At 42.3% G+C, this 10,889-nt stretch overlaps 1 protein-coding gene and 1 non-coding gene across 2 annotated transcripts in view; one reads left to right on the top strand and one right to left on the bottom strand.

Moving 5' to 3' along the window:
- LOC145404868 (organic cation transporter protein-like) overlaps nt 1-10,507 on the bottom strand; it is a 31,273-nt gene extending 20,766 nt beyond the window's left edge. The window contains exon 1 of the mRNA XM_080276370.1: nt 10,387-10,507. The gene's annotated coding sequence lies outside the window, so the exon portion shown is untranslated. The remainder of the gene's footprint in view (nt 1-10,386) is intronic.
- LOC145405169 (5S ribosomal RNA) lies at nt 2,037-2,155 on the top strand. Its single transcript, XR_013898271.1, has one exon. It is a non-coding gene; the product is annotated as a 5S ribosomal RNA (ribosomal RNA).
- Nucleotides 10,508-10,889: the final 382 nt, after the last annotated feature.

The following is a 10,889-nucleotide window of genomic DNA, read 5'->3' as shown; positions in this document are numbered from 1 at the left end:
ATAAGAGTACTAATGACTGCAAAGAGCCGTCTAAGAAACACATTGGAGTTCAAAGGAGTTCAAACAAAGTCAAAGAAATATAGAGGTGCAAAGGAATGCAAAGGGAAGGACACAGCAACAGGTGAGGAGACAAATTCTCTCTTTGGATTTGCAGTCAATGGAGTGCAAATGAGTACAAGAGGGTAGCAGGAAAGTCAATGGAATGCAAAAGAATACAAAGGAACGCATAATACAAAATAATACAAATGAATGCCCAAGAATACAAGAGTACAAAGGAATGCAGACAAATACAAAAGAATACAAAGGACCGCAGAAGAATACAGAAGAATACAAAGGAAAGCCAACAGCACCAATCCTAGAGGCCTTTTCGGAAGCTATGTTACAGCATGGAATATGACTCCAGGTGTTTATCTATCCGACTGACTCCAGGTGTTTATCTATCTGACTCCAGGTGTTTATCTATCTGACTGACTCCAGGTGTTTATCTATCTGACTCCAGGTGTTTATCTACCTGACTGACTCCAGGTGTTTATCTATCTGACTCCAGGTGTTTATCTATCTGACTGACTCCAGGTGTTTATCTATCTGACTCCAGGTGTTTATCTACCTGACTGACTCCAGGTGTTTATCTATCTGACTCCAGGTGTTTATCTATCTGACTCCAGGTGTTTATCTACCTGACTGACTCCAGGTGTTTATCCATCTGACTCCAGGTGTTTATCTATCTATCTGTTGCTTTCCACACTACACACCCATCATCCTTATCACATTACTCACTATCGTAATCCTATTTTACACTCATAGATGCAGGAGGTACCATGACGAAGATGGTGATTTGAACAGAAGGGGGCTCCTGGCCTGTGGTTCCTTCTTCCTTACATAAAAAAAAAATAAAAGTACAACACCCGCACTACCAAACAGTCTAAGGACCAAACATCAGACTTTGCCCTGTGACCTTGACCTGCCTTCACCTGCCACCACTTGCTCTAAAAATCAAATACCTTCATATCTGCCAAACCCTTCCACCAAAAAAAAAAAAAAAAGCTTAATTTGACCCTGCCATATGACCTCGCCACCCTTCCACTAAGTATGGTTCCAATAACTTTTTTTTTTTCCCTTTAAGTTCTTTTGTTCACACTGACGCGGTCGAAAAACTACTTTGTCCTATGATTCCGACCTTTGGCTGTACTCATAATCAAACCTCTTCGTTCCTGCCTTACCCTCAGTCCGCTCCCCAAGTTCGGTGTAAATCGGATAACAACGGCTTAAATTATTCTTGCTAGGTCAAACTTTCACCTGGCCCTGTTACTCTGACCGTTTTATCGTTCTCCAAAACAAGACGTTCATCCTTTGACCGACAATCAACCTTTCTGTTTGGTTAAAATCGGATAAAAACTTAGACACACACACACACACGTAGTAATGCATTTAGGAGCAATATATGACGCCCATTACCGCACTTCATGTGACTTTTATGTTCTCTTCTTCTTCATCAATGCAAGAGTGTTTAACCTTGTCTCTAACAGCTGGTGGTGGTGGTGTGAGGTGCTGGGGCTGACGGGAGTGTGTACCTGTCATGATGTACCGTCACACTGCTGAACCGGCCAGTGTCCTTTTGGTGGGCCTTCCTCCAGCCTTGCCTTCCACTTCCCTCACGCCAGTGGGTACACAGATCATTGTACAAGACTAATCTGTGTTATCAAGTGACTGTACTGCAAGCTTCCACATTCGCCCACCTTTCATCTAGCACAGCCGCTGCTACTGATATCACCCCTACTACTACTACTACTACTTCTACTACTGATAATAATAATAATAATAATAATAATAATAATAATAATAATAATAACCAGTAAAGTCCAATTTGAGAGCACGTGAAGAGCAAGCGAGCGCCACGTTATCAAGATTTCCCTCTGATATAATATTATACACGGAATTTCCGATATTTAATTGCTGGAGTTGATTCCAAAAACTTTTGGTTCGAACCCGGGCCTCACTAACCAGACCCAGTTAACTACCTGTGTTGGCTGTGGTGGTCCAATGGCCATACCACGTTGAGTACACCGCTTCCCGTCCGATCAGCGAAGTTAAGCAACGTTGGGTCTGGTTAGTACTTGGATGGGTGACCGCCTGGGAACACCAGATGCTGTTGGCATCCCTACGTGTCAGGTGGGGTTGGTGGAGGATTAGTGCCCCTCCCTGTAAAACAATTAACTCTAAGCCCTTGGCCACCCCGGTTGGGATACATGGCGTCTGGCAATGAATGAATGAAAAAATGATTCCCAAAACACAGTGTTGCTACAGAAAATCTTTTAAAATATGATTTCGTAACTGATGCATTCACCGATTAGAGCCGAACACTCCCTTGGAAAACTCGAGATTCCACGTGATTCCTACGCCTTTATGAGTGAGTTTTTAGTTGATAACAAAAATTACTGAATGACTGTATCACATGCAGAAAGAATTGCAACTCCACTTTAAATAGGAGTAAAGTTATTTGCTTCTGCTTAGCGTGACGGTCGGGTCAGGTCGTAATAATAATAATAATAATAATAATAATAATAATAATAATAATAATAATAATAATAATAATAATAATAATAATAATTTCTGCTAATTATATACTTCTCAAGCATTACGTAGCTCTCGTAGAAGAACATATACAAGGTTAGTAAATTCTCACAGTCATATTTTCATTTCTGATATTCCTAACATAAGAGATGGATGTCCTTCGTCTCCTAATGTTTTTCTCTCTTATCAATGGTTATCAGCTAATTGTATTCTTTCGAGGAGCCAATAATCAGCCATCAGGATAAGAAGGAGCACACTGGCATGGAAACACGTGTGGCCCTTCTTTATTCAGCTATTTATTTTTTGAAGGTTTAACAGTCATTAGTTTTATCATCGTTTTCACACATACAATACTAGGTTTTTATGTTATGGACTTCTGTTTCTTTCAGCAACTTCCGTCATTACATCTATACTTTGCTTTATTAAATTTTTTTGAGTTGAACAGCACAAAATAAGTTTCATAGTTATCTGTACAAACATTCTATTTTACATATAGGCAATAGACTGTTATTTTATATAAGGCCTTATTATATTTTTTTATACTTAACTTTACTTTAATGATCTAAGCAGCAATTACAAAAAAACAAACATTATTCTTAGCACTACTGTCTACTTATTTTCAGTATTTAAATACTATCTCATCTTTACGAAATGTACAGACATGTTTTTGCGATTATGAAATACAACTCACTGTTTCACCATCACCATCACCACCATTACTACTACTACTACTACTATTTTTTTTCTATGCAAAGAAAAAGGAACCAAAGGTCAGGAGCCCGCAAATTGTTCCCTCCAAGAAAAAACAAAAACAAGATGACAGACAGCCAAATTCAAGATCCGTTCATTGCGAAGGCCTGGTCACACTGCGTTTATAAGACCGGAAATCATACGCAGCAGGAAATACAGATAGAGGAAGACAGTTCCAGAGTTGACCAGTTGCATACATGAAGGACTGGGAGTAGCGGTTAACTCTTGCATTAGACAGATGGACAGAAAAGGTATGAGAGTTTGTTGCTAGACGGGTGCTACGCGCCCACCACAGTGGAGAAGGGATGCAAGCAGACAGTTCAGAAAAGCAGTGACCATTGAGGTGGCGACAGAAAGGAGATAAAGATGCAACAGTGCGGCAAAGAGACAGAGGTTGAAGAAAGCGAGCAACAGGAGGAGAGTTAATGAGACGAAAAGCCTTTGATTCCACTTTGTTGACAAGTGCTGTATGTGGAAAGTCTCCCAAGACGTGAGAGCTGTACCCTATACAGGAGTGAATAAAACCCGTGTATAAAGTCAACAACTGTCCAGGGGTAAAGGAGACACGGAGTTGGCTTAGCACACTTAAAATCTTGGAAGCAGATTTTACAAGAGAGGTAATATGATCATTTCAAGATAAATCCCGAGAGAATGAAACCCAAGTATGCTTAAAGATGATGCAGGATTGAGTTGCATTTTGTTAAAAATTAGAGGATAATCCTCCGAAAGATTCTGTCGGGTTGATAAATGTAAGAAATGAATTTCTGATGCATTAAAAACAACAAGATTACTTTTACCGCAATCAGAGATATGAGCCATGTCAGACATTAGCTGTGACATAGACTCATCTCTTGTTTGCTGAAGTAACTGCTAAGATGAACGCTGCATTAAGCGAATGGAAAAGTGAAGAGTGGAATCATCAGCGTATCAGTGGATAGGGCTAGATGTACAGCTTAGAAGGTTATTGACGATTAAATGGAAGTGAGTTGGTGACAGGACAGACTCGAGCCCTGTGGAACACCACAACTGATAGCTCAAGGAGAGGAACAGTAGCCGTCTACAACAGCAGCTATAGAACGATCAGAAAGGAAGCTAGATATGGTACAGATAGAAGGACAGTAACCGTAAAGGGGCGGTTTGGAAATTAAAGATTTATGCCCGATTCGATCGAAAACCTTTGAGATGCTACCTGCAATGCAAAGCTTTCGCCAAAGTCTCGAAAGGAGGATGAGCATGAGTCTAAAAGGCAGGTGAGAAGATCGCCAGTGGTGCGTCCCTGACGGAACCCATACTGACGATCAGAAAGAAGTTTGTTAAATTTTTTTTTTTTTTTTTTTTTTTTTTTTTTTTTTTTTGGTTAAGAATAGACTCGAAAAGTTTTGAAACAAGGGATGTTAACGTAACTGGACGGTAGTTAGAGGGATGGGAATGGTCTCCCTTCTTTGGGACTGGCTGAATGAAAGCAAACTTCTAGCAAGAAGAAAAGGTACAAGTTGACAAAGGCAAAAGAGTTTACCTAGGCAGGGTGTATGCACAGAAGCACAGTTCTTGAGGACAACAGAAGGGACCCCATCAGGCCCATATGCCTTGTTAGTACTGAGGCCTGTGATGGCAGAAAATATATCAATTGAAGAAATTTTAATATCAGTCATGAGGAAGTTACAGGGGGGAAGTGATGGAGGAACAGTGCCGGCATCGTCTAAGGTGGAACTGGAGGAGAAAGTCTGAGCGAAGAGATCTGCTTTATCAGTCGAAGAAATAGCTACAGTGACATTACAGTGGAAAAGCGGAGGGATGGATGATGATTGTTAGAAAGGTTTTTGGCACGATGTCAGAAGGAGCGGGAAGAATTTGATTTGGAGAGCTCAAAGCATTTAGTAAGAATGAAATTATTATTAAGCAGACCGAAGAACAGATTTAGCACAATTCTGGGCTGAAACATAAAAGAGATAAGATTCAGGGGTGGGTTGGCTTCAGTATCTTTTGTAGGCCTTCTCCTTGTTGTGGACAGCATTAGAACAAGCGTCATTAAACCAAGGTTTTTGGCAATAGTCACAGAATATGAGAAAGGAATGTATGCTTCCATGCCCGAGAGAATAACCTCCGTAATGCACAAGGCACACTCAGATGGTTCTCGGCCATGGATGCAATAATCATTCCAGGGAAAATATAAAACGTAGTGCGTGAGGGCCTCCCAATCAGCAGCTCCAAAGTGCCACAGCTGCCGCCTCTTGGAAGGGTGCACAGGCCTTACTGGAGTGACAGGACAGGTTATGGTGATAAGGTTGTGATCGGAGAAGAGCAACGGAAAAAAAAGATTAACCGTGTGAGCACAAGAATTGGTTGTAAGGAAGAGGTCAAGTATGTGGAACTCTCTCCAAGGCGGTCAGGGATACGGGTAGGGTGGTTTTTAAGCTGCTCTACGTCATTAAGGATAGAAAAGGTGTAGGCTTGTTCACCAGGTGGATCAGTGAAAGGGGAGGAGAGAAAGGTGGTGGTGAACATTGAAATCTCCTGGAATGGAGATTTCAGAGAAAGGAGAAATAAGTAAGATGTGTTCCATCTTAGAAGACGGTCGAAGAATTTTTCAGCCAGTAGAATCAAGGGATACGTAAACAGCACGGATAACAAGAAAGCCGAAGCCAGAGAGTTCAGAATTCAGAAGATTTAAGGTCAGGAACGCGAGAGCAAGACATGTTGTTGCATACATACGAGCATACACAACAGCCACCTCTGGCTTTGAAATTAGTATAAAGAAAGTAGGAGGATACAGAGAAGGGTTTGCTATCTGTCGCCTCAGACAGTTAAGTCTCAGTGAGGAAGTGAAGGTGAAGTTTTGAGGAAGAGTGATGGTGTCCAACAGAGAGAAAGTTAGAGGAAAGGCTGCGAATGCTGCAGAAATGAAGAAGTGAGTCAGACAGTAGTTCCAGGCATCTCGCTTGGTTGTCACCAGGAGAGGGGCGGATGGTGGGGGCTTTGCTTGTCCCCTCCCCCTTGGGGATTCCGATACTTTGTGAAGAGATGCCATTTTTTTTTTTTTTTTTTGTATAGGAAGTGTAGTGTGTCCTGTGCACGTAGTTTGGTGTTGACAGAGAAACTACTGCTACTACTACTGGCTATACTTTTTACGGATTCAGCTCTGGGCACTGACTAAGCAGTCCGTCCCCTGAGGTGCAGCAACTCTACTAAGCGCAAAAGACGACCCTCCCCACCCCAACACACACACACACACACACACACACACACACACACACACACACACACACACACACACACACACACACACACACACGTTTTCACTTGGGTGCTAATGCCGTGTCGTCTCTAACAGTTATCAGTCATTTTCTTTCCACTACCCTGCTTTGCACATGCACCCTCACAGCACAAGGCTACTGCATCCACAACTATCAGCTTCTAAACAGGAATAACACTGCTCACATTGATGCCGGTTTAATAATACCTGATTAAAGAGACATAAAACAATAAAAGTAGGTAATAACACGTATATTCATTTTACTCTAATTTGACCTAACACTGCCGTCCCTCCATCCTCAATACAGAACCGTGAAAACAGATCAACACTACAATATGGTGCTAGTCACGAAAAAGTTCTATGTAAAAGTTGTAGATCCGCAGCAGCATCTTTTTCGGCCACTGAGCTACGCGAAATAAGCTGCTAAAGGACATAATTCTGGGCCAAGTTAAAGTGAAAGAAGTGGGGTGTAGTTCCGTTTTTATTTATTTATTTTAGGCAATCAAGTATTTACTGTATATCTAATCTCTTCAAGCCTTCAGGGGGCAATGGATCACTGACACACTTCACTCTGACCAGCTGGAGAGGGACACCTTCACGTGGTGGCACCGATATAACTGGGAGGTGGAGCTGCCCAGTTATACACCCATCCCTTACCTCCTTCCCTATCCCCCTGAAAAGAGGATAGTGGGCTGCAGGAGGGGGACAACTTCAGCCTGTAGTCCACTGAGTTCACATGCATATAAGCCTGGAACTGCAACTATTTTTTTTTTGGGGGGGCACCTTATATTTTCTTTAGGAGGAAGGACAGGGCAAGGTAAGTATATAATTTCCCACGTCTCTAGTTCTTCCTACGAAAAGAAATGTGGCTTACGACAGGAAATCTATCGTAAATATGTTCCAGAATCCCATCCACTGTTTACTGAATCCATTATATAAGTTACTGAAATAGGCCAATGCGTTCCTTACAGACTACCAACAGTTAACGAAAAACAAAATGTATATGATTATGCAAGAGAGTGAATATCGTGCTTCAGATAAAATGCATAACGTCGTCCACAAATGTCATAAACTGAGATAAGATGTGTTTGAACTTGAACTTACAACCAGCTGCGTATCAATTATCACAAATGAAGGTCGTGTTAAGGTTACATGAAAACAATATACAATATCTAATTTGTAGCTTTAAGTGTATGAGTAAATTATAAACATCGCGTGAGAAAAGGGGCATACACGAAATTGAAAAACTACTTCAGAAAGTGAGTGAGTGAGTGAGTGAATGAGTGAATGATGATGATGATGATGATGATAATGATAAGTTGCAATACTGATACTGATGATGATGATGATATTACAGGCCATTTACTTCACTATTCACTACAGCTTCTTTCCTATTCGTCTTCATCATCATCATCATCATCAGTCTAAGATAATTCACAGCAGGACTAAATCTTTCACCACTCTGATCTATGAGCTGAAAGCGAACTGCATCTAATCAACGAAATATTGAACGTGCATCCCACAATTCTGTCTCTGTCTGCCTTTTCCTCTGAGTTATCTTTATTATCTGTGTGTGTGTGTGTGTGTGTGTGTGTGTGTGTGTGTGTGTGTGTGTGTGTGTGTGTGTGTGTGTGTGTGTGTGTGTGTGTGTGTGTGTGTGTGTGTGTGTGTGTGTGTGTGAGAGAGAGAGAGAGAGAGAGAGAGAGAGATTACTCACACAAGAGGGACAACTCGCAAACTCCTCTCCTCACTCTCTTTCCTTACACAGAGCCTCTCTTCCCCTCATCCCCTCGTTATATAATGTGTGTGGGGGGGGTGTGGGTGTCAAGACGTGAGTTAGTAACAAATTTTATAATGCTAACACCTTACAGAATGACTTAGGACAGTGTTTCTCAACTGGTGGTCCATGGTGACTTTTTGGGTGGTCCACAGGACGTTCACTATATTTGGTATTAAACTGGAGATTGGTGCATATATTTTTAAATTTACTGAAAATGCAGAACGAAAAATTCTATCAAAATAAATAATTGGCCATTCATTTTATTGTATTATTCCTATTTAAGAAATATTTTTCAAACCAAAATGTTTGTTGTCTATGCTTTATTTATCATTACTCAAAAATGAAATGGTCCACGATATTTCTTTTAACTGGGCTGGTGGTCCGTGGCCTGAAACGAGTTGCGAACCACTGACTTAGGAGGATATTTATATAAGGAAATCGTTGCTTTTACGTCACAGCGAAGACAGGTTTTGAAAATCTTGCGTAATAGATTTTTCAGCGGCTTCCATTTTATCCCTACGTTGAGGTGTCGGGGCGAACAAGGGGAGCGAACACCCCCTCAAGTAAATAAAGAAATAAAATAACTAGACTGGCAATCAGTAGAGCGCATACCTCCGCCAAGGCCCAACACGCAGCTGGAAAAAGACTACCCCCCTATAAAAGCATATTTAAATCCGCTAGATCCGGAATTTTACATGGATCCGCGCCAAACTGTACACATTCGTAGATACCAACATCCTAAATATGCCTGATTTTTTCCATCAAGAACCATGCAATATTCAGTGAAAAATTTACGAAAATGTCACAAAACGACCTATCTGGCAATGTCAAAGAAAGTGAGAGAGAGAGAAAAAAAAAAATCCTGGATCCGCACCTTTACCCAGATCCGCACCAAAATTTCATGGAGTCTATTCTGGGCCATGGTCCATTCTTCTACCAAGTTTCGTGGAAATCCGTCCAATAGTGTTCGTGTAATCTTGCTCACAAACCAACCAACCAACCAACAAACAAACGGACAGGGGTGAAAACATAACCTCCTTGGCGGAGGTAATAAAAATAAAGTCTCCGTACTGAGCAGGTGCCGGTAAGTTCCGACACTTGCCCCTTCTCTTGAAATTCACTTCCTCATCATCTCATTCTTCTGTCCCTCTCCTTCCCTAAGACTTGGCGGAAAAACCCCTTTCTAGGTGCTTCCCTTGACGGTGACGCAGGAGAGACAAAGGGGTGGGAGAAGGGAAGAAAAGAAGAAACCGAAAGAGAGGGAGGAGAGGGAAGAGGGGAAGGAGGGGGAAATTAAGGGGTAAACGAGGTGATGAGTGAGACGAACCGGGATGGTGACAATACTATTTTTATCAATAGGAGGGGTGAAGGACAGGATCATGACTACAATACTGCAGGGTGAAGGGGTAGTATGGTAAGGGTGGCGGTGAAGAGGAAGGCAGCACTATATTCCCGTCCACGCCTTGTGTAAGTTGTCGCTGTGTGTCACCGTGATGATGGCAGGCTGGAAGACATGACGCACAAGTGCCTCGGTGTTGCGAAGGAGTATATTATGTTTGTCATCACAGTCAATATTCATTATCACAATTATCATCACCGAAACACACCACGCGATGTGGGTTAGCTATTTAACAACGCTTCACATGTAGCCAACGTGGCTGAATTGGTTTCTATACATGTATGTATGTAACCAAAATACTTCAGTAACAACTAGTTCGACTTGGATTAATATTTGACACATAAACTGTGGGCTCAGCTGGAAAGAACTGACCCCATACTGGCGCACAGCGATCAAAGGCTAGGGTCAAAGGTCATGAGTCAAAGGCAAAGCTCAGGTTCGGGGTTATCTCATGAATCCCCGCCCCGGCTTGGATCAATATTCGCACATGCATCGTGTATGAGGATGGGAGGATGTACCGTAGGTGACGAAGTTTTGGTGCACATCGATGAAAGGTCGAAGTCAAGGGTCAAGGTCAAAGTTCGTGCGTGGCGTGTTGTGTTCTGATCACCCTACCTATTTCCTCCTTTTAACCGTGTCACAAGGGTGGTGGAGACGGACGCCTTCAGATGATGGCACTGATATAACCCGGCGACTACACTGCTTGGCTATACAGACGTGCCTCAGCTACACCCCTGTCCCGCAAAGGGCAGGACGGTGGACTGCAGAGGGCTAACTTAAGTCTGCAGTTTACTGGGTTCACCTCCAGCCGAGCCTGGGGTTGCAATACTCTTACTACCATGTCACACTGCCTACTGGACAGATACCGCCTGCCACAGCATCACCACAGCCGGCAGCACTGCAACGCCTTCTTGCATTCCGCATACCCCCGCAACCACTCAACCACCACACTCACTGCCGCAAATGCCTCTGCCAGATCACACATTAAAACAACAGCCACCACCATTACCATCAAAATTATCAAGACTATTAGCATCTACACCATCATTATCATACCCATCATCATCATCATCATCTTCCTGGCAATTTATCACATGCATACAGGGTAAGAAATCAGGAGCAAGGCTTTCTATATA

Source organism: Coenobita brevimanus, chromosome 65, assembly GCF_032717465.1.
Source record: "Coenobita brevimanus isolate Jiangsu-jjx chromosome 65, ASM3271746v2, whole genome shotgun sequence".
Lineage (NCBI taxonomy): Eukaryota > Metazoa > Arthropoda > Malacostraca > Decapoda > Coenobitidae > Coenobita > Coenobita brevimanus.
Note: the sequence above shows the minus strand (reverse complement) of the source record. Positions and strands in the feature narration are given on the sequence as shown.